The following is a 19,286-nucleotide window of genomic DNA, read 5'->3' as shown; positions in this document are numbered from 1 at the left end:
GTGTGAAAGCCAGGTATCCTAGACACTAGACCATGCTGTAGAACGGAGAGGGACGGAGCGATCACTTAGCCATTCGGCCAACAGGGTAAAACTATTGAAGTTACATAGCGTGCGCAAATTGGAGACTTGATGACAGCAGATAAAAGAAAATACTTCCGACACCGGGAATCGAACCCGGGCCTCCTGTGTGAAAGCCAGGTATCCTAGAAACTAGACCATGCTGTAGAACGGAGAGGGACGGAGCGATCGCTTAGCCATTCGGCCAACAGGGTAAAACTATTGAAGTTAGATAGCGTGCGCAAATTGGAGACTTGATGACAGCAGATAAAAGAAAATACTTCCGACACTGGGAATCGAACCCGGGCCTTCTGGGTTAAAGCCAGGTATCCTAGCCACTAGACAAGGCTGGAGAACGGAGAGGGACGGAGCGATCGCTTAGCCATTCGGCCAACAGGGTAAAAGTATTGAAGTTATATAGCATGCGCAAATTGGAGACTTGATGATAGCAGATGAAAAAATACTTCCGACACCGGGAATCGGACGCGGGCCTCCTGGGTGAGAGCCAGGTATCCTAGACACTAGACCATGCTGCAGAACGGAGAGGGACGGAGCGATCGCTTAGCCATTCGGCCAACAGGGTAAAAGTATTGAAGTTATATAGCATGCGCAAATTGGAGACTTGATGATAGCAGATGAAAAAATACTTCCGACACCGGGAATCGGACGCGGGCCTCCTGGGTGAGAGCCAGGTATCCTAGACACTAGACCATGCTGCAGAACGGAGAGGGACGGAGCGATCGCTTAGCCATTCGGCCAACAGGGTAAAACTATTGAAGTTACATAGCATGCGCAAATTGGAGACTTGATGACAGCAGATAAAAGAAAATACTTCCGACACCGGGAATCGAACCCGGGCCTCCTGTGTGAAAGCCAGGTATCCTAGACACTAGACCATGCTGTAGAACGGAGAGGGACGGAGCGATCACTTAGCCATTCGGCCAACAGGGTAAAACTATTGAAGTTACATAGCGTGCGCAAATTGGAGACTTGATGACAGCAGATAAAAGAAAATACTTCCGACACCGGGAATCGAACCCGGGCCTCCTGTGTGAAAGCCAGGTATCCTAGAAACTAGACCATGCTGTAGAACGGAGAGGGACGGAGCGATCGCTTAGCCATTCGGCCAACAGGGTAAAACTATTGAAGTTAGATAGCGTGCGCAAATTGGAGACTTGATGACAGCAGATAAAAGAAAATACTTCCGACACTGGGAATCGAACCCGGGCCTTCTGGGTTAAAGCCAGGTATCCTAGCCACTAGACCATGCTGGAGAACGGAGAGGGACGGAGCGATCGCTTAGCGATTCGGCCAACAGGGTAAAAGTATTGAAGTTACATAGCGTGCGCAAATTGGAGACTTGATAGCAGATAAAAGAAAATACTTCCGACACTGGGAATCGAACCTGGGCCTCCTGGGTGAGAGCCAGGTATCCTAGCCACTAGACCATGCTGGAGAACAGAGAGGGACGGAGCGATCACTTAGCCATTTGGCCAACAGGGTAAAAGTATTGAAGTTACATAGCGTGCGTAAATTGGATACTTGATAATAGCAGATAAAAAATACTTCCGACACCGGGAATCGTACCCGGGCCTCCTGGGTGAGAGCCAGGTGTCCAAGCCACTAGACCATGCCAGAGAACAAAGAGGGACGGAGCGATCGCTTAGCCATTCAGCCAACAGGGAGAAACTATTCAAGTTACATACCGTGCGCAAATTGGAGACTTGATGACAGCAGATAAAAGAATACTTCCGACACCAAGAATCGAACCAGGGTCTCCTGGGTGAGAGCCAGATATCCTAGCCACTAGACCACGCCGGAGAACGGAGCGGGACGGAGCGATCGCTTAGCGATTCGGCCAACAGGGTAAAAGTATTGAAATTACATAGCGTGCGCAAATTGGAGACTTGATGATAGCAGATAAAAGAAAACACTTCCGACACCGGGAATCGAACCTGGGCTGCCTGGGTGAGAGCCAGGTATCCTAGCCACTAGACCATGCTGGAGAACAGAGAGGGACGGAGCGATCACTTAGCCATTTGGCCAACAGGGTAAAAGTATTGAAGTTACATAGCGTGCGTAAATTGGATACTTGATAATAGCAGATAAAAAATACTTCCGACACCGGGAATCGTACCCGGGCCTCCTGGGTGAGAGCCAGGTGTCCAAGCACTAGACCATGCCAGAGAACGGAGAGGGACGGAGCGATTGCTTAGCCATTCAGCCAACAGGGTGAAACTATTCAAGTTACATACCGTGTGCAAATTGGAGACTTGATGACAGCAGATAAAAGAATACTTCCGACACCAAGAATCGAACCAGGTTCTCCTGGGTGAGAGCCAGATATCCTAGCCACTAGACCACGCCGGAGAACGGAGAGGGACGGAGCGATCGCTTAGATATTGGGCCAACAGGGTAAAACTATTGAAGTTACATACCGTGCGCTAATTGGAGACTTGATGACAGCAGATAAAAGAAAAAACTTCTGACACCGGGAATCGTACCCGGGCCTGCTGGGTGAGAGCCAGGTATCCTAGCCACTAGACCATGCCAGAGATTTGAGAGGGAGGGAGCGATCGCTTAGCCATTCGGCCAACAGGGTAAAAGTATTGAAGGTACAAAGCATGCGCGAATTGGAGGCTTGAAGACAGCAGATAAAAGAAAATACTTCCGACACCGGGAATCGAACCAGGGCCTCCTGGGTGAAAGCCAGGTATCCTAGCCACTAGACCATGCCGGAGAACGGAGAAGGACGGAGCGATCGCTTAGCCATTCGGCCAACAAGGTAGAAGTATTGAAGATACATAGCGTGCGCAATTTGGAGACTTGATGATAGCTGATAAAAAAAATACTCCCGACCCCAGGAATCGCAACCGGGCTTCCTGGGTGAGAGCCAGGTATCCTAGACACTAGACCATGCCGGAGAACGGAGAGGAAAGGAGAGATCGCTTAGCCATTCGGCCAACAGGGTAAAACTTGAAGTTACATACCGTGCGCAAATTGGAGACTTGATGACAGCAGATAAAAGAATACTTCCGACACCAAGAATCGAACCAGGTTCTCCTGGGTGAGAGCCAGATATCCTAGCCACTAGACCACGCCGGAGAACGGAGAGGGACGGAGCGATCGCTTAGATATTCGGCCAACAGGGTAAAAGTATTGAAGTTACAAAGCATGCGCAAATTGGAGGCTTGAAAACAGCAGATAAAAGAAAATACTTCCCACACCGGGAATCGAATCCAGGCCTCCTGGGTGAGAGCCAGGTATCCAAGCCACTAGACCGAGCCAGAGAACGGGGAGGGACAGAGCGATCGCTTAGCCATTCGGCCAACAGCGTAAAAGTATTGAAGTTATATAGCATGCGCAAATTGGAGACTTGATAATAGCAGATGAAAAAATACTTCCGACACCGGGAATCAGACGCGGGCCTCCTGGGTGAGAGCCAGGTGTCCAAGCCACTAGACCATGCCAGAGAACGTAGAGGGACGGAGCGATCGCTTAGCCATTCGGCCAACAGGGTGAAACTATTAAAGTTACATACCGTGCGCAAATTGGAGACTTGATGACAGCAGATAAAAAAAAATACTTCCGATACCGGGAATCGCACGCGGGCCTCCTGGGTGAGAGCCAGGTATCCAAGCCACTAGACCATGCCGGAGAACGGAGAGGGACAGAGCGATCGCTTAGCCATTCGGCCAACAGGGTAAAAGTATTGAAGTTATATAGCATGCGCAAATTGGAGACTTGATGATAGCAGATGAAAAAATACTTCCGACACCGGGAATCGGACGCGGGCCTCCTGGGTGAGAGCGCCATAGGTATCCTAGACACTAGACCATGCTGTAGAACGGAGAGGAACGGAGCGATCGCTTAGCCATTCGGCCAACAGGGTAAAACTATTGAAGTTACATAGCGTGCGCAAATTGGAGACTTGATGACAGCTGATAAAAGAAAATATTTCCGACACCGGGAATCGAACCCAGGCCTCTTGGGTGAAAGCCAGGTATCCTAGCCACTAGACCATGCTGTAGAACGGAGAGGGACGGAGCGATCACTTAGCCATTCGGCCAACAGGGTAAAACTATTGAAGTTACATAGCGTGCGCAAATTGGAGACTTGATGACAGCTGATAAAAGAAAATATTTCCGACACCGGGAATCGAACCCCGGCCTCCTGGGTGAGAGCCAGGTATCCTAGCCACTAGACCATGCCGGAGAACGGAGAGGGACGGAGCAATCACTTAGCCATTTGGCCAACAGGGTAAAAGTATTGAAGTTACATAGCGTGCGTAAATTGGATACTTGATAATAGCAGATAAAAAATACTTCCGACACCGGGAATCGAATCCAGGCCTCCTGGGTGAGAGCTAGGTATCCTAGCCACTAGACCCTGCCGGAGAACGGAGAGGGACTGAGCGATCGCTTAGCCATTCGGCCAACAGGGTAAAAGTATTGAAGTTAAATAGTATGCGCAAATTGGAGACTTGATGATAGCAGATAAAAAATACTTCCGATACCGGGAATCGCAAGCAGGCCTCCTGGGTGAGAGCCAGGTATCCAAGCCACTAGACCATGCCGGAGAACGGAGAGGGACAGAGCAATCGCTTAGCCATTCGGCGAACAGGGTAAAAGTATTGAAGTTATATAGCATGCGCAAATTGGAGACTTGATGATAGCAGATGAAAAAATACTTCCGACACCGGGAATCGGACGCGGGCCTCCTGGGTGAGAGCGCCATAGGTATCCTAGACACTAGACCATGCTGTAGAACGGAGAGGGACGGAGCGATCGCTTAGCCATTCGGCCAACAGGGTAAAACTATTGAAGTTAGATAGCGTGCGCAAATTGGAGACTTGATGACAGCAGATAAAAGAAAATACTTCCGACACTGGGAATCGAACCCGGGCCTTCTGGGTTAAAGCCAGGTATCCTAGCCACTAGACCATGCTGGAGAACGGAGAGGGACGGAGCGATCGCTTAGCGATTCGGCCAACAGGGTAAAAGTATTGAAGTTACATAGCGTGCGCAAATTGGAGACTTGATGATAGCAGATAAAAGAAAATACTTCCGACACCGGGAATCGAACCTGGGCCTCCTGGGTGAGAGCCAGGTATCCTAGCCACTAGACCATGCTGGAGAACAGAGAGGGACGGAGCGATCACTTAGCCATTTGGCCAACAGGGTAAAAGTATTGAAGTTACATAGCGTGCGTAAATTGGATACTTGATAATAGCAGATAAAAAATACTTCCGACACCGGGAATCGTACCCGGGCCTCCTGGGTGAGAGCCAGGTGTCCAAGCCACTAGACCATGCCAGAGAACAAAGAGGGACGGAGCGATCGCTTAGCCATTCAGCCAACAGGGAGAAACTATTCAAGTTACATACCGTGCGCAAATTGGAGACTTGATGACAGCAGATAAAAGAATACTTCCGACACCAAGAATCGAACCAGCGTCTCCTGGGTGAGAGCCAGATATCCTAGCCACTAGACCACGCCGGAGAACGGAGAGGGACGGAGCGATCGCTTAGCGATTCGGCCAACAGGGTAAAAGTATTGAAGTTACATAGCCTGCGCAAATTGGAGACTTGATGATAGCAGATAAAAGAAAATGCTTCCGACACCGGGAATCAAACCTGGGCCTCCTGGGTGAGAGCCAGGTATCCTTGCCACTAGACCATGCCGGAGAACGGAGAAGGACGGAGCGATCGCTTAGCCATTCGGCCAAGAAGGTAGAAGTATTGAAGATACATAGCGTGCGCAATTTGGAGACTTGATGATAGCTGATAAAAAAATACTCCCGACCCCAGGAATCGCAACCGGGCTTCCTGGGTGAGAGCCAGGTATCCTAGACACTAGAACATGCCGGAGAACGGAGAGGGACGGAGAGATCGCTTAGCCATTCGGCCAACAGGGTAAAACTATTGAAGTTACATACCGTGCGCAAATTGGAGACTTGATGACAGCAGATAAAAGAAAAAAACTTCTGACACCGGGAATCGTACCCGGGCCTGCTGGGTGAGAGCCAGGTATCCTAGCCACTAGACCATGCCAGAGATTTGAGAGGGAGGGAGCGATCGCTTAGCCATTCGGCCAACAGGGTAAAAGTATTGAAGTTACAAAGCATGCGCAAATTGGAGGCTTGAAGACAGCAGATAAAAGAAAATACTTCCGACACCGGGAATCGAACCAGGGCCTCCTGGGTGAAAGCCAGGTATTCTAGCCACTAGACCATGCCGGAGAACGGAGAAGGACGGAGCGATCGCTTAGCCATTCGGCCAACAAGGTAGAAGTATTGAAGATACATAGCGTGCGCAATTTGGAGACTTGATGATAGCTGATAAAAAAAATACTCCCGACCCCAGGAATCGCAACCGGGCTTCCTGGGTGAGAGCCAGGTATCCTAGACACTAGACCATGCCAGAGAACGGAGAGGAACGGAGAGATCGCTTAGCCATTCGGCCAACAGGGTAAAACTTGAAGTTACATACCGTGCGCAAATTGGAGACTTGATGACAGCAGATAAAAGAATACTTCCGACACCAAGAATCGAACCAGGTTCTCCTGGGTGAGAGCCAGATATCCTAGCCACTAGACCACGCCGGAGAACGGAGAGGGACGGAGCGATCGCTTAGATATTCGGCCAACAGGGTAAAAGTATTGAAGTTACAAAGCATGCGCAAATTGGAGGCTTGAAAACAGCAGATAAAAGAAAATACTTCCCACACCGGGAATCGAATCCAGGCCTCCTGGGTGAGAGCCAGGTATCCAAGCCACTAGACCATGCCGGAGAACGGAGAGGAACAGAGCGATCGCTTAGCCATTCGGCCAACAGCGTAAAAGCATTGAAGTTATATAGCATGCGCAAATTGGAGACTTGATAATAGCAGATGAAAAAATACTTCCGACACCGGGAATCAGATGCAGGCCTCCTGGGTGAGAGCGCCATAGGTATCCTAGACACTAGATCATGCTGTAGAACGGAGGGACGGAGCGATCGCTTAGCCATTCGGCCAACAGGGTAAAACTATTGAAGTTACATAGCGTGCGCAAATTGGAGACTTGATGACAGCAGATAAAAGAAAATACTTCCGACACCGAGAATCGAACCCGGTCCTCCTGGGTGAAAGCCAGGTATCCTAGCCACTAGACCATGCCGGAGAACGGAGAAGGACGGAGCGATTGCTTAGCCATTTGGCCAACAGGGTAAAAGTATTGAAGTTACATAGCGTGCGTAAATTGGATACTTGATAATAGCAGATAAAAAATACTTCCGACACCGGGAATCGTACCCGGGCCTCCTGGGTGAGAGCCAGGTGTCCAAGCCACTAGACCATGCCAGAGAACGTAGAGGGACGGAGCGATCGCTTAGCCACTCGGCCAACAGGGTGAAACTATTCAAGTTACATACCGTGCGCAAATTGGAGACTTGATGACAGCAGATAAAAAAAAATACTTCCGATACCGGGAATCGCACGCGGGCCTCCTGGGTGAGAGCCAGGTATCCAAGCCACTAGACCATGCCGGAGAACGGAGAGGGACAGAGCGATCGCTTAGCCATTCGGCCAACAGGGTAAAAGTATTGAAGTTATATAGCATGCGCAAATTGGAGACTTGATGATAGCAGATGAAAAAATACTTCCGACACCGGGAATCGGACGCGGGCCTCCTGGGTGAGAGCGCCATAGGTATCCTAGACACTAGACCATGCTGCAGAACGGAAAGGACGGAGCGATCGCTTAGCCATTCGGCCAACAGGGTAAAACTATTGAAGTTATATAGCATGCGCAAATTGGAGACTTGATGACAGCAGATAAAAGAAAATACTTCCGACACCGGGAATCGAACCCGGGCCTCCTGTGTGAAAGCCAGGTATCCTAGACACTAGACCATGCTGTAGAACGGAGAGGGACGGAGCGATCACTTAGCCATTCGGCCAACAGGGTAAAACTATTGAAGTTACATAGCGTGCGCAAATTGGAGATTTGATGACAGCAGATAAAAGAAAATACTTCCGACACCGGGAATCGAACCCGGGCCTCCTGTGTGAAAGCCAGGTATCCTAGAAACTAGACCATGCTGTAGAACGGAGAGGGACGGAGCGATCACTTAGCCATTTGGCCAACAGGGTAAAAGTATTGAAGTTACATAGCGTGCGTAAATTGGATATTTGATAATAGCAGATAAAAAATACTTCCGACACCGGGAATCGTACCCGGGCCGCCTGGGTGAGAGCCAGGTGTCCAAGCCACTAGACCATGCCGGAGAACGAAGAGGGACGGAGCGATCGCTTAGCCATTCAGCCAACAGGGAGAAACTATTCAAGTTACATACCGTGCGCAAATTGAAGACTTGATGACAGCAGATAAAAGAATACTTCCGACACCAAGAATCGAACCAGGGTCTCCTGGGTGAGAGCCAGATATCCTAGCCACTAGACCACGCCGGAGAACGGAGAGGGACGGAGCGATCACTTAGATATTCGGCCAACAGGATAAAAGTATTGAAGTTACAAAGCATGCGAAAATTGGAGGCTTGAAGACAGCAGATAAAAGAAAATACTTCCGACACCGGGAATCGTACCCGGGCCTCCTGGGTGAGAGCCAGGTATCCTAGCCACTAGACCATGCCGGAAAAGGGAGAAAGGCGGAGCGAACGCTTAGTGATTCGGCCAACAGGGTAAAACTATTGAAGTTACATAGCGAGCGCAAATTGTAGACTTGATGACAGCAGATAAAAGAAAATACTTCCGACACCGGGAATCGAACCAGGGCCTCCTGGATGAAAGCCAGGTATCCTAGCCACTAGACCATGCCGGAGAACGGAGAAGGACGGAGCGATCGCTTAGCCATTCGGCCAACAAGGTAGAAGTATTGAAGATACATAGCGTGCGCAATTTGGAGACTTGATGATAGCTGATAAAAAAAATACTCCCGACCCCAGGAATCGCAACCGGGCTTCCTGGGTGAGAGCCAGGTATCCTAGACACTAGAACATGCCGGAGAACGGAGAGGGATGGAGAGATCGCTTAGCCATTCGGCCAACAGGGTAAAACTATTGAAGTTACATACCGTGCGCAAATTGGAGACTTGATGACAGCAGATAAAAGAAAAAACTTCTGACACCGGGAATCGTACCCGGGCCTGCTGGGTGAGAGCCAGGTATCCTAGCCACTAGACCATGCCAGAGATTTGAGAGGGAGGGAGCGATCGCTTAGCCATTCGGCCAACAGGGTAAAAGTATTGAAGTTACAAAGCATGCGCAAATTGGAGGCTTGAAGACAGCAGATAAAAGAAAATACTTCCGACACCGGGAATCGAACCAGGGCCTCCTGGGTGAAAGCCAGGTATCCTAGCCATTAGACCATGCCGGAGAATGGAGAAGGACGGAGCGATCGCTTAGCCATTCGGCCAACAAGGTAGAAGTATTAAAGATACATAGCGTGCGCAATTTGGAGACTTGATGATAGCTGATAAAAAAATACTCCCGACCCCAGGAATCGCAACCGGGCTTCCTGGGTGAGAGCCAGGTATCCTAGACACTAGACCATGCCGGAGAACGGAGAGGAACGGAGAGATCGCTTAGCCATTCGGCCAACAGGGTAAAACTTGAAGTTACATACCGTGCGCAAATTGGAGACTTGATGACAGCAGATAAAAGAAAACTTCCGACACCAAGAATCGAACCAGGTTCTCCTGGGTGAGAGCCAGATATCCTAGCCACTAGACCACGCCGGAGAACGGAGAGGGACGGAGCGATCGCTTAGATATTCGGCCAACAGGGTAAAAGTATTGAAGTTACAAAGCATGCGCAAATTGGAGGCTTGAAAACAGCAGATAAAAGAAAATACTTCCCACACCGGGAATCGAATCCAGGCCTCCTGGGTGAGAGCCAGGTATCCAAGCCACTAGACCATGCCGGAGAACGGAGAGGGACAGAGCGATCGCTTAGCCATTCGGCCAACAGCGTAAAAGTATTGAAGTTATATAGCATGCGCAAATTGGAGACTTGATAATAGCAGATGAAAAAATACTTCCGACACCGGGAATCAGATGGAGGCCTCCTGGGTGAGAGCGCCATAGGTATCCTAGACACTAGATCAAGCTGTAGAACGGAGAGGGACGGAGCGATCGCTTAGCCATTCGGCCAACAGGGTAAAACTATTGAAGTTACTTAGCGTGCGCAAATTGGAGACTTGATGACAGCAGATAAAAGAAAATACTTCCGACACCGAAAATCGAACCCGGGCCTCCTGGGTGAAAGCCAGGTATCCTAGCCACTAGACCATGCCGGAGAACGGAGAAGGACGGAGAGATCGCTTAGCCATTTGGCCAACAGGGTAAAAGTATTGAAGTTACATAGCGTGCGTATATTGGATACTTGATAATAGCTGATAAAAATACTTCCGACACCGGGAATCGTACCCGGGCCTCCTGGGTGAGAGCCAGGTGTCCAAGTCACTAGACCATGCCAGAGAACGTAGAGGGACGGAGCGATCGCTTAGCCATTCGGCCAACAGGGGGAAACTATTCAAGTTACATACCGTGCGCAAATTGGAGACTTGATGACAGCAGATAAAAAATACTTCCGACACCGGGAATCGAACCCGGGCCTCCTGGGTGAAAGCCAGGTATCCTAGCCACTAGACTATGCCAGAGAACGAAGAAGGACGGAGCGATCGCTTAGCCATTTGGCCAACAGGGTAAAAGTATTGAAGTTACATAGCGTGCGTAAATTGGATACTTGATAATAGCAGATAAAAAATACTTCCGACACCGGGAATCGTACCCGGGCCTCCTGGGTGAGAGCCAGGTATCCTAGCCACTAGACCATGCCGGAGAACGGAGAGGGACAGAGCGATCGCTTAGCCATTCGGCCAACAGGGTAAAAGTATTGAAGTTATATAGCATGCGCAAATTGGAGACTTGATGATAGCAGATGAAAAAATACTTCCGATACCGGGAATCGGACGCGGGCCTCCTGGGTAAGAGCGACATAGGTATCCTAGACACTAGACCATGCTGTAGAACGGAGAGGGACGGAGCGATCGCTTAGCCATTCGGCCAACAGGGTAAAACTATTGAAGTTAGATAGCGTGCGCAAATTGGAGACTTGATGACAGCAGATAAAAGAAAATAATTCCGACACCGGGAATCGAACCCGGGCCTCCTGGGTGAAAGCCAGGTATCCTAGCCACTAGACCATGCCGGAGAACGGAGAGGGACGGAGCGATTGCTTAGCGATTCGGCCAACAGGGTAAAAGTATTGAAGTTACATAGCGTGCGCAAATTGGAGACTTGATGATAGCAGATAAAAGAAAATACTTCCGACACCGGGAATCGAACCCGGGCCTCCTGGGTGAGAGCCAGGTAGCCTAGCCACTAGACCATGCCGGAGAACAGAGAGGGACGGAGCGATCACTTAGCCATTTGGCCAACAGGGTAAAAGTATTGAAGTTACATAGCGTGCGTAAATTGGATACTTGATAATAGCAGATAAAAAATACTTCCGACACCGGGAATCGTACCCGGGCCTCCTGGGTGAGAGCCAGGTGTCCAAGCCACTAGACCGTGCCAGAGAACGGAGAGGGACGAAGCGATCGCTTAGCCATTCAGCCAACAGGGTGAAACTATTCAAGTTACATACCGTGCGCAAATTGGAGACTTGATGACAGCAGATAAAAGAATACTTCCGACACCAAGAATCGAACCAGGGTCTCCTGGGTGAGAGCCAGATATCCTAGCCACTAGACCACGCCGGAGAACGGAGAGGGACGGAGCGATCGCTTAGATATTCGGCCAAATGGGTAAAAGTATTGAAGGTATAAAGCATGCGCAAATTGGAGGCTTGATGATAGCAGGTAAAAAAATACTTCCGACACCGGGAATCGCACGCGGGCCTCCTGGGTGAGAGCCAGGTATCCTAGCCACTAGACCATGCCGGAGAACGGAGAGGGACCGAGCGATCGCTTTGCCATTCGGCCAACAGGGTAAAAGTATTGAAGTTATATAGTATGCGCAAATTGGAGACTTGATGATAGCAGGTAAAAAAATACTTCCGACACCGGGAATCGCACGCGGGCCTCCTGGGTGAGAGCCAGGTATCCAAGCCACTAGACCATGCCGGAGAACGGAGAGGGACAGAGCGATCGCTTAGCCATTCGGCCAACAGCGTAAAAGTATTGAAGTTATATAGCATGCGCAAATTGGAGCCTTGATGATAGCAGATGAAAAAATACTTCCGACACCGGGAATCGGACGCGGGCCTGCTGGGTGAGAGCGCCATAGGTATCCTAGACACTAGATCATGCTGTAGAACGGAGAGGGACGGAGCGATCGCTTAGCCATTCGGCCAACAGGGTAAAACTATTGAAGATACATAGCGTGCGCAATTTGGAGACTTGATGATAGCTGATAAAAGAAAATACTCCCGACCCCAGGAATCGCAACCGGGCTTTCTGGGTGAGAGCCAGGTATCCTAGACAACAGACCATGCGGGAGAACGGAGAGGGACGGAGAGATCGCTTAGCCATTCGACCAACAGGGTAAAACTATTGAAGTTACATACCGTGCGCTAATTGGAGACTTGATGACAGCAGATAAAAGAAAAAACTTCTGACACCGGGAATCGTACCCGGGCCTGCTGGGTGAGAGCCAGGTATCCTAGCCACTAGACCATGCCAGAGATTTGAGAGGGAGGGAGCGATCGCTTAGCCATTCGGCCAACAGGGTAAAAGTATTGAAGTTACAAAGCATGCGCGAATTGGAGGCTTGAAGACAGCAGATAAAAGAAAATACTTCCGACACCGGGAATCGAACCAGGGCCTCCTGGGTGAAAGCCAGGTATCCTAGCCACTAGACCATGCCGGAGAACGGAGAAGGACGGAGCGATCGCTTAGCCATTCGGCCAACAAGGTAGAAGTATTGAAGATACATAGCGTGCGCAATTTGGAGACTTGATGATAGCTGATAAAAAAAAATACTCCCGACCCCAGGAATCGCAACCGGGCTTCCTGGGTGAGAGCCAGGTATCCTAGACACTAGACCATGCCGGAGAACAGAGAGGAAAGGAGAGATCGCTTAGCCATTCGGCCAACAGGGTAAAACTTGAAGTTACATACCGTGCGCAAATTGGAGACTTGATGACAGCAGATAAAAGAATACTTCCGACACCAAGAATCGAACCAGGTTCTCCTGGGTGAGAGCCAGATATCCTAGCCACTAGACCACGCCGGAGAACGGAGAGGGACGGAGAGATCGCTTAGATATTCGGCCAACAGGGTAAAAGTATTGAAGTTACAAAGCATGCGCAAATTGGAGGCTTGAAAACAGCAGATAAAAGAAAATACTTCCCACACCGGGAATCGAATCCAGGCCTCCTGGGTGAGAGCCAGGTATCCAAGCCACTAGACCATGCCAGAGAACGGAGAGGGACAGAGCGATCGCTTAGCCATTCGGCCAACAGCGTAAAAGTATTGAAGTTATATAGCATGCGCAAATTGGAGACTTGATAATAGCAGATGAAAAAATACTTCCGACACCGGGAATCAGACGCGGGCCTCCTGGGTGAGAGCCAGGTGTCCAAGCCACTAGACCATGCCAGAGAACGTAGAGGGACGGAGCGATCGCTTAGCCATTCGGCCAACAGGGTGAAACTATTCAAGTTACATACCGTGCGCAAATTGGAGACTTGATGACAGCAGATAAAAAAAAATACTTCCGATACCAGGAATCGCACGCGGGCCTCCTGGGTGAGAGCCAGGTATCCAAGCCACTAGACCATGCCGGAGAACGGAGAGGGACAGAGCGATCGCTTAGCCATTCGGCCAACAGGGTAAAAGTATTGAAGTTATATAGCATGCGCAAATTGGAGACTTGATGATAGCAGATGAAAAAATACTTCCGACACCGGGAATCGGACGCGGGCCTCCTGGGTGAGAGCGCCATAGGTATCCTAGACACTAGACCATGCTGTAGAACGGAGAGGAACGGAGCAATCGCTTAGCCATTCGGCCAACAGGGTAAAACTATTGAAGTTACATAGCGTGCGCAAATTGGAGACTTGATGACAGCAGATGAAAGAAAATACTTCCGACACCGGGAATCGAACCCGGGCCTCCTGTGTGAAAGCCAGGTATCCTAGACACTAGACCATGCTGTAGAACGGAGAGGGACGGAGCGATCACTTAGCCATTCGGCCAACAGGGTAAAACTATTAAAGTTACATAGCGTGCGCAAATTGGAGACTTGATGACAGCTGATAAAAGAAAATATTTCCGACACCGGGAATCGAACCCGGGCCTCTTGGGTGAAAGCCAGGTATCCTAGCCACTAGACCATGCCGGAGAACGGAGAGGGACGGAGCGATCGCTTGGCGATTCGGCCAACAGGGTAAAAGTATTGAAGTCACATAGCGTGCGCAAATTGGAGACTTGATGATAGCAGATAAAAGAAAATACTTCCGACACCGGGAATCGAACCCCGGCCTCCTGGGTGAGAGCCAGGTATCCTAGCCACTAGACCATGCCGGAGAACGGAGAGGGACGGAGCGATCACTAAGCCATTTGGCCAACAGGGTAAAAGTATTGAAGTTACATAGCGTGCGTAAATTGGATACTTGATAATAGCAGATAAAAAATACTTCCGACACCGGGAATCGAATCCAGGCCTCCTGGGTGAGAGCTAGGTATCCTAGCCACTAGACCCTGCCGGAGAACGGAGAGGGACTGAGCGATCGCTTAGCCATTCGGCCAACAGGGTAAAAGTATTGAAGTTAAATAGTATGCGCAAATTGGAGACTTGATGATAGCAGATAAAAAATACTTCCGATACCGGGAATCGCAAGCAGGCCTCCTGGGTGAGAGCCAGGTATCCAAGCCACTAGACCATGCCGGAGAACGGAGAGGGACAGAGCAATCGCTTAGCCATTCGGCGAACAGTGTAAAAGTATTGAAGTTATATAGCATGCGCAAATTGGAGACTTGATGATAGCAGATGAAAAAATACTTCCGACACCGGGAATCGGACGCGGGCCTCCAGGGTGAGAGCGCCATAGGTATCCTAGACACTAGACCATGCTGTAGAACGGAGAGGGACGGAGCGATCGCTTAGCCATTCGGCCAACAGGGTAAAACTATTGAAGTTAGATAGCGTGCGCAAATTGGAGACTTGATGACAGCAGATAAAAGAAAATACTTCCGACACTGGGAATCGAACCCGGGCCTTCTGGGTTAAAGCCAGGTATCCTAGCCACTAGACCATGCTGGAGAACGGAGAGGGACGGAGCAATCGCTTAGCGATTCGGCCAACAGGGTAAAAGTATTGAAGTTACATAGCGTGCGCAAATTGGAGACTTGATGATAGCAGATAAAAGAAAATACTTCCGACACCGGGAATCAAACCTGGGCCTCCTGGGTGAGAGCCAGGTATCCTAGCCACTAGACCATGCTGGAGAACAGAGAGGGACGGAGCGATCACTTAGCCATTTGGCCAACAGGGTAAAAGTATTGAAGTTACATAGCGTGCGTAAATTGGATACTTGATAATAGCAGATAAAAAATACTTCCGACACCGGGAATCGTACCCGGGCCTCCTGGGTGAGAGCCAGGTGTCCTAGCCACTAGACCACGCCAGAGAACAAAGAGGGACGGAGCGATCGCTTAGCCATTCAGCCAACAGGGAGAAACTATTCAAGTTACATACCGTGCGCAAATTGGAGACTTGATGACAGCAGATAAAAGAATACTTCCGACACCAAGAATCGAACCAGGGTCTCCTGGGTGAGAGCCAGATATCCTAGCCACTAGACCACGCCGGAGAAGGGAGAGGGACGGAGCGATCGCTTAGCGATTCGGCCAACAGGGTAAAAGTATTGAAGTTACATAGCCTGCGCAAATTGGAGACTTGATGATATCAGATAAAAGAAAATACTTCCGACACCGGGAATCAAACCTGGGCCTCCTGGGTGAGAGCCAGGTATCCTTGCCACTAGACCATGCCGGAGAACGGAGAAGGACGGAGCGATCGCTTAGCCATTCGGCCAAGAAGGTAGAAGTATTGAAGATACATAGCGTGCGCGATTTGGAGACTTGATGATAGCTAATAAAAAAATACTCCCGACCCCAGGAATCGCAACCGGGCTTCCTGGGTGAGAGCCAGGTATCCTAGACACTAGAACATGCCGGAGAACGGAGAGGGACGGAGAGATCGCTTAGCCATTCGGCCAACAGGGTAAAACTATTGAAGTTACATACCGTGCGCAAATTGGAGACTTGATGACAGCAGATAAAAGGAAAAACTTCTGACACCGGGAATCGTACCCGGGCCTGCTGGGTGAGAGCCAGGTATCCTAGCCACTAGACCATGCCAGAGATTTGAGAGGGAGGGAGCAATCGCTTAGCCATTCGGCCAACAGGGTAAAAGTATTGAAGTTACAAAGCATGCGCAAATTGGAGGCTTGAAGACAGCAGATAAAAGAAAATACTTCCGACACCGGGAATCGAACCAGGGCCTTCTGGGTGAAAGCCAGGTATTCTAGCACTAGACCATGCCGGAAAACGGAGAAGGACGGAGCGATCGCTTAGCCATTCGGCCAACAAGGTAGAAGTATTGAAGATACATAGCGTGCGCAATTTGGAGACTTGATGATAGCTGATAAAAAAAAATACTCCCGACCCCAGGAATCGCAACCGGGCTTCCTGGGTGAGAGCCAGGTATCCTAGACCCTAGACCATGCCAGAGAACGGAGAGGAACGGAGAGATCGCTTAGCCATTCGGCCAACAGGGTAAAACTTGAAGTTACATACCGTGCGCAAATTGGAGACTTGATGACAGCAGATAAAAGAATACTTCCGACACCAAGAATCGAACCAGGTTCTCCTGGGTGAGAGCCAGATATCCTAGCCACTAGACCACGCCGGAGAACGGAGAGGGACGGAGCGATCGCTTAGATATTCGGCCAACAGGGTAAAAGTATTGAAGTTACAAAGCATGCGCAAATTGGAGGCTTGAAAACAGCAGATAAAAGAAAATACTTCCCACACCGGGAATCGAATCCAGGCCTCCTGGGTGAGAGCCAGGTATCCAAGCCACTAGACCATGCCGGAGAACGGAGAGGGACAGAGCGATCGCTTAGCCATTCGGCCAACAGCGTAAAAGCATTGAAGTTATATAGCATGCGCAAATTGGAGACTTGATAATAGCAGATGAAAAAATACTTCCGACACCGGGAATCAGATGCAGGCCTCCTGGGTGAGAGCGCCATAGGTATCCTAGACACTAGATCATGCTGTAGAACGGAGGGACGGAGCGATCGCTTAGCCATTCGGCCAACAGGGTAAAACTATTGAAGTTACATAGCGTGCGCAAATTGGAGACTTGATGACAGCAGATAAAAGAAAATACTTCCGACACCGAGAATCGAACCCGGTCCTCCTGGGTGAAAGCCAGGTATCCTAGCCACTAGACCATGCCGGAGAACGGAGAAGGACGGAGCGATTGCTTAGCCATTTGGCCAACAGGGTAAAAGTATTGAAGTTACATAGCGTGCGTAAATTGGATACTTGATAATAGCAGATAAAAAATACTTCCGACACCGGGAATCGTACCCGGGCCTCCTGGGTGAGAGCCAGGTATCCAAGCCACTAGACCATGCCGGAGAACGGAGAGGGACAGAGCGATCGCTTAGCCATTCGGCCAACAGCGTAAAAGCATTGAAGTTATATAGCATGCGCAAATTGGAGACTTGATGATAGCAGATGAAAAAATACTTCCGACACCGGGAATCGGACGCGGGCCTCCTGGGTGAGAGCGCCATAGGTATCCTAGACACTAGACCATGCTGCAGAACGGAGAGGGACGGAGCGATCGCTAAGCCATTCGGCCAACAAGGTAAAACTATTGAAGTTACATAGCATGCGCAAATTGGAGACTTGATGACAGCAGATAAAAGAAAATACTTCCGACACCGGGAATCGAACCCGGGCCTCCTGTGTGAAAGCCAGGTATCCTAGACACTAGACCATGCTGTAGAACGGAGAGGGACGGAGCGATCACTTAGCCATTCGGCCAACAGGGTAAAACTATTGAAGTTACATAGCGTGCGCAAATTGGAGACTTGATGACAGCAGATAAAAGAAAATACTTCCGACACCGGGAATCGAACCCGGGCCTCCTGTGTGAAAGCCAGGTATCCTATAAACTAGACCATGCTGTAGAACGGAGAGGGACGGAGCGATCGCTTAGCCATTCGGCCAACAGGGTAAAACTATTGAAGTTAGATAGCGTGTGCAAATTGGAGACTTGATGACAGCAGATAAAAGAAAATACTTCCGACACTGGGAATCGAACCCGGGCCTTCTGGGTTAAAGCCAGGTATCCTAGCCACTAGACCATGCTGGAGAACGGAGAGGGACGGAGCGATCGCTTAGCGATTCGGCCAACAGGGTAAAAGTATTGAAGTTACATAGCGTGCGCAAATTGGAGACTTGATGATAGCAGATAAAAGAAAATACTTCCGACACCGGGAATCGAACCTGGGCCTCCTGGGTGAGAGCCAGGTATCCTAGCCACTAGACCATGCTGGAGAACAGAGAGGGACGGAGCGATCACTTAGCCATTTGGCCAACAGGGTAAAAGTATTGAAGTTACATAGCGTGCGTAAATTGGATACTTGATAATAGCAGATAAAAAATACTTCCGACACCGGGAATCGTACCCGGGCCTCCTGGGTGAGAGCCAGGTGTCCAAGCCACTAGACCATGCCAGAGAACAAAGAGGGACGGAGCGATCGCTTAGCCATTCAGCCAACAGGGAGAAACTATTCAAGTTACATACCGTGCGCAAATTGGAGACTTGATGACAGCAGATAAAAGAATACTTCCGACACCAAGAATCGAACCAGGGTCTCCTGGGTGAGAGCCAGATATCCTAGCCACTAGACCACGCCGGAGAACGGAGCGGGATGGAGCGATCGCTTAGCGATTCGGCCAACAGGGTAAAAGTATTGAAGTTACATAGCGTGCGCAAATTGGAGACTTGATGATAGCAGATAAAAGAAAATACTTCCGACACCGGGAATCGAACCTGGGCTGCCTGGGTGAGAGCCAGGTATCCTAGCCACTAGACCATGCTGGAGAACAGAGAGGGACGGAGCGATCACTTAGCCATTTGGCCAACAGGGTAAAAGTATTGAAGTTACATAGCGTGCGTAAATTGGATACTTGATAATAGC

General features: G+C 49.8%; 39 non-coding genes across 39 annotated transcripts; all 39 read right to left on the bottom strand.

Annotated features, from left to right (window-relative positions):
• Positions 1-1,441: 1,441 nt before the first annotated feature.
• TRNAE-CUC (transfer RNA glutamic acid (anticodon CUC)) lies at positions 1,442-1,513 on the bottom strand. Its single transcript has one exon. It is a non-coding gene; the product is annotated as a tRNA-Glu (tRNA).
• Positions 1,514-1,623: 110 nt separating this feature from the next.
• Positions 1,624-1,695, bottom strand: TRNAE-CUC (transfer RNA glutamic acid (anticodon CUC)). The gene has a single exon. It is a non-coding gene; the product is annotated as a tRNA-Glu (tRNA).
• Positions 1,696-1,806: 111 nt separating this feature from the next.
• TRNAE-CUC (transfer RNA glutamic acid (anticodon CUC)) lies at positions 1,807-1,878 on the bottom strand. Its single transcript has one exon. It is a non-coding gene; the product is annotated as a tRNA-Glu (tRNA).
• A 113-nt stretch (positions 1,879-1,991) lies between these two features.
• TRNAE-CUC (transfer RNA glutamic acid (anticodon CUC)) lies at positions 1,992-2,063 on the bottom strand. The gene has a single exon. It is a non-coding gene; the product is annotated as a tRNA-Glu (tRNA).
• Positions 2,064-2,173: 110 nt separating this feature from the next.
• TRNAE-CUC (transfer RNA glutamic acid (anticodon CUC)) lies at positions 2,174-2,244 on the bottom strand. Its single transcript has one exon. It is a non-coding gene; the product is annotated as a tRNA-Glu (tRNA).
• A 481-nt stretch (positions 2,245-2,725) lies between these two features.
• TRNAE-UUC (transfer RNA glutamic acid (anticodon UUC)) lies at positions 2,726-2,797 on the bottom strand. The gene has a single exon. It is a non-coding gene; the product is annotated as a tRNA-Glu (tRNA).
• Positions 2,798-4,015: 1,218 nt separating this feature from the next.
• Positions 4,016-4,094, bottom strand: TRNAE-UUC (transfer RNA glutamic acid (anticodon UUC)). Its single transcript has one exon. It is a non-coding gene; the product is annotated as a tRNA-Glu (tRNA).
• A 106-nt stretch (positions 4,095-4,200) lies between these two features.
• On the bottom strand, positions 4,201-4,272 carry TRNAE-CUC (transfer RNA glutamic acid (anticodon CUC)). The gene has a single exon. It is a non-coding gene; the product is annotated as a tRNA-Glu (tRNA).
• Positions 4,273-5,121: 849 nt separating this feature from the next.
• On the bottom strand, positions 5,122-5,193 carry TRNAE-CUC (transfer RNA glutamic acid (anticodon CUC)). The gene has a single exon. It is a non-coding gene; the product is annotated as a tRNA-Glu (tRNA).
• Positions 5,194-5,303: 110 nt separating this feature from the next.
• TRNAE-CUC (transfer RNA glutamic acid (anticodon CUC)) lies at positions 5,304-5,375 on the bottom strand. Its single transcript has one exon. It is a non-coding gene; the product is annotated as a tRNA-Glu (tRNA).
• A 296-nt stretch (positions 5,376-5,671) lies between these two features.
• TRNAE-CUC (transfer RNA glutamic acid (anticodon CUC)) lies at positions 5,672-5,743 on the bottom strand. The gene has a single exon. It is a non-coding gene; the product is annotated as a tRNA-Glu (tRNA).
• Positions 5,744-6,225: 482 nt separating this feature from the next.
• Positions 6,226-6,297, bottom strand: TRNAE-UUC (transfer RNA glutamic acid (anticodon UUC)). Its single transcript has one exon. It is a non-coding gene; the product is annotated as a tRNA-Glu (tRNA).
• An 848-nt stretch (positions 6,298-7,145) lies between these two features.
• TRNAE-UUC (transfer RNA glutamic acid (anticodon UUC)) lies at positions 7,146-7,217 on the bottom strand. Its single transcript has one exon. It is a non-coding gene; the product is annotated as a tRNA-Glu (tRNA).
• A 110-nt stretch (positions 7,218-7,327) lies between these two features.
• TRNAE-CUC (transfer RNA glutamic acid (anticodon CUC)) lies at positions 7,328-7,399 on the bottom strand. Its single transcript has one exon. It is a non-coding gene; the product is annotated as a tRNA-Glu (tRNA).
• Positions 7,400-8,250: 851 nt separating this feature from the next.
• Positions 8,251-8,322, bottom strand: TRNAE-CUC (transfer RNA glutamic acid (anticodon CUC)). The gene has a single exon. It is a non-coding gene; the product is annotated as a tRNA-Glu (tRNA).
• A 111-nt stretch (positions 8,323-8,433) lies between these two features.
• TRNAE-CUC (transfer RNA glutamic acid (anticodon CUC)) lies at positions 8,434-8,505 on the bottom strand. Its single transcript has one exon. It is a non-coding gene; the product is annotated as a tRNA-Glu (tRNA).
• Positions 8,506-8,618: 113 nt separating this feature from the next.
• Positions 8,619-8,690, bottom strand: TRNAE-CUC (transfer RNA glutamic acid (anticodon CUC)). The gene has a single exon. It is a non-coding gene; the product is annotated as a tRNA-Glu (tRNA).
• A 113-nt stretch (positions 8,691-8,803) lies between these two features.
• On the bottom strand, positions 8,804-8,875 carry TRNAE-UUC (transfer RNA glutamic acid (anticodon UUC)). The gene has a single exon. It is a non-coding gene; the product is annotated as a tRNA-Glu (tRNA).
• A 482-nt stretch (positions 8,876-9,357) lies between these two features.
• TRNAE-UUC (transfer RNA glutamic acid (anticodon UUC)) lies at positions 9,358-9,429 on the bottom strand. Its single transcript has one exon. It is a non-coding gene; the product is annotated as a tRNA-Glu (tRNA).
• Positions 9,430-10,278: 849 nt separating this feature from the next.
• Positions 10,279-10,350, bottom strand: TRNAE-UUC (transfer RNA glutamic acid (anticodon UUC)). Its single transcript has one exon. It is a non-coding gene; the product is annotated as a tRNA-Glu (tRNA).
• A 291-nt stretch (positions 10,351-10,641) lies between these two features.
• Positions 10,642-10,713, bottom strand: TRNAE-UUC (transfer RNA glutamic acid (anticodon UUC)). Its single transcript has one exon. It is a non-coding gene; the product is annotated as a tRNA-Glu (tRNA).
• Positions 10,714-10,823: 110 nt separating this feature from the next.
• On the bottom strand, positions 10,824-10,895 carry TRNAE-CUC (transfer RNA glutamic acid (anticodon CUC)). The gene has a single exon. It is a non-coding gene; the product is annotated as a tRNA-Glu (tRNA).
• Positions 10,896-11,195: 300 nt separating this feature from the next.
• TRNAE-UUC (transfer RNA glutamic acid (anticodon UUC)) lies at positions 11,196-11,267 on the bottom strand. Its single transcript has one exon. It is a non-coding gene; the product is annotated as a tRNA-Glu (tRNA).
• A 113-nt stretch (positions 11,268-11,380) lies between these two features.
• TRNAE-CUC (transfer RNA glutamic acid (anticodon CUC)) lies at positions 11,381-11,452 on the bottom strand. Its single transcript has one exon. It is a non-coding gene; the product is annotated as a tRNA-Glu (tRNA).
• Positions 11,453-11,745: 293 nt separating this feature from the next.
• Positions 11,746-11,817, bottom strand: TRNAE-CUC (transfer RNA glutamic acid (anticodon CUC)). Its single transcript has one exon. It is a non-coding gene; the product is annotated as a tRNA-Glu (tRNA).
• Positions 11,818-11,928: 111 nt separating this feature from the next.
• On the bottom strand, positions 11,929-12,000 carry TRNAE-CUC (transfer RNA glutamic acid (anticodon CUC)). The gene has a single exon. It is a non-coding gene; the product is annotated as a tRNA-Glu (tRNA).
• Positions 12,001-12,853: 853 nt separating this feature from the next.
• Positions 12,854-12,925, bottom strand: TRNAE-UUC (transfer RNA glutamic acid (anticodon UUC)). The gene has a single exon. It is a non-coding gene; the product is annotated as a tRNA-Glu (tRNA).
• Positions 12,926-14,329: 1,404 nt separating this feature from the next.
• On the bottom strand, positions 14,330-14,401 carry TRNAE-UUC (transfer RNA glutamic acid (anticodon UUC)). Its single transcript has one exon. It is a non-coding gene; the product is annotated as a tRNA-Glu (tRNA).
• Positions 14,402-14,514: 113 nt separating this feature from the next.
• TRNAE-CUC (transfer RNA glutamic acid (anticodon CUC)) lies at positions 14,515-14,586 on the bottom strand. Its single transcript has one exon. It is a non-coding gene; the product is annotated as a tRNA-Glu (tRNA).
• An 849-nt stretch (positions 14,587-15,435) lies between these two features.
• Positions 15,436-15,507, bottom strand: TRNAE-CUC (transfer RNA glutamic acid (anticodon CUC)). The gene has a single exon. It is a non-coding gene; the product is annotated as a tRNA-Glu (tRNA).
• A 110-nt stretch (positions 15,508-15,617) lies between these two features.
• Positions 15,618-15,689, bottom strand: TRNAE-CUC (transfer RNA glutamic acid (anticodon CUC)). Its single transcript has one exon. It is a non-coding gene; the product is annotated as a tRNA-Glu (tRNA).
• A 111-nt stretch (positions 15,690-15,800) lies between these two features.
• TRNAE-CUC (transfer RNA glutamic acid (anticodon CUC)) lies at positions 15,801-15,872 on the bottom strand. Its single transcript has one exon. It is a non-coding gene; the product is annotated as a tRNA-Glu (tRNA).
• A 113-nt stretch (positions 15,873-15,985) lies between these two features.
• On the bottom strand, positions 15,986-16,057 carry TRNAE-CUC (transfer RNA glutamic acid (anticodon CUC)). The gene has a single exon. It is a non-coding gene; the product is annotated as a tRNA-Glu (tRNA).
• A 1,401-nt stretch (positions 16,058-17,458) lies between these two features.
• On the bottom strand, positions 17,459-17,530 carry TRNAE-UUC (transfer RNA glutamic acid (anticodon UUC)). The gene has a single exon. It is a non-coding gene; the product is annotated as a tRNA-Glu (tRNA).
• A 110-nt stretch (positions 17,531-17,640) lies between these two features.
• Positions 17,641-17,712, bottom strand: TRNAE-CUC (transfer RNA glutamic acid (anticodon CUC)). The gene has a single exon. It is a non-coding gene; the product is annotated as a tRNA-Glu (tRNA).
• Positions 17,713-18,567: 855 nt separating this feature from the next.
• TRNAE-CUC (transfer RNA glutamic acid (anticodon CUC)) lies at positions 18,568-18,639 on the bottom strand. Its single transcript has one exon. It is a non-coding gene; the product is annotated as a tRNA-Glu (tRNA).
• A 110-nt stretch (positions 18,640-18,749) lies between these two features.
• On the bottom strand, positions 18,750-18,821 carry TRNAE-CUC (transfer RNA glutamic acid (anticodon CUC)). Its single transcript has one exon. It is a non-coding gene; the product is annotated as a tRNA-Glu (tRNA).
• A 111-nt stretch (positions 18,822-18,932) lies between these two features.
• Positions 18,933-19,004, bottom strand: TRNAE-CUC (transfer RNA glutamic acid (anticodon CUC)). Its single transcript has one exon. It is a non-coding gene; the product is annotated as a tRNA-Glu (tRNA).
• A 113-nt stretch (positions 19,005-19,117) lies between these two features.
• TRNAE-CUC (transfer RNA glutamic acid (anticodon CUC)) lies at positions 19,118-19,189 on the bottom strand. The gene has a single exon. It is a non-coding gene; the product is annotated as a tRNA-Glu (tRNA).
• Positions 19,190-19,286: the final 97 nt, after the last annotated feature.

Source organism: Rhipicephalus microplus, chromosome 3 (assembly GCF_043290135.1).
Source record: "Rhipicephalus microplus isolate Deutch F79 chromosome 3, USDA_Rmic, whole genome shotgun sequence".
Lineage (NCBI taxonomy): Eukaryota > Metazoa > Arthropoda > Arachnida > Ixodida > Ixodidae > Rhipicephalus > Rhipicephalus microplus.
The sequence above is the reverse complement of the archived record's forward strand: the minus strand, read 5'-3'. Positions and strand labels throughout refer to the sequence as shown.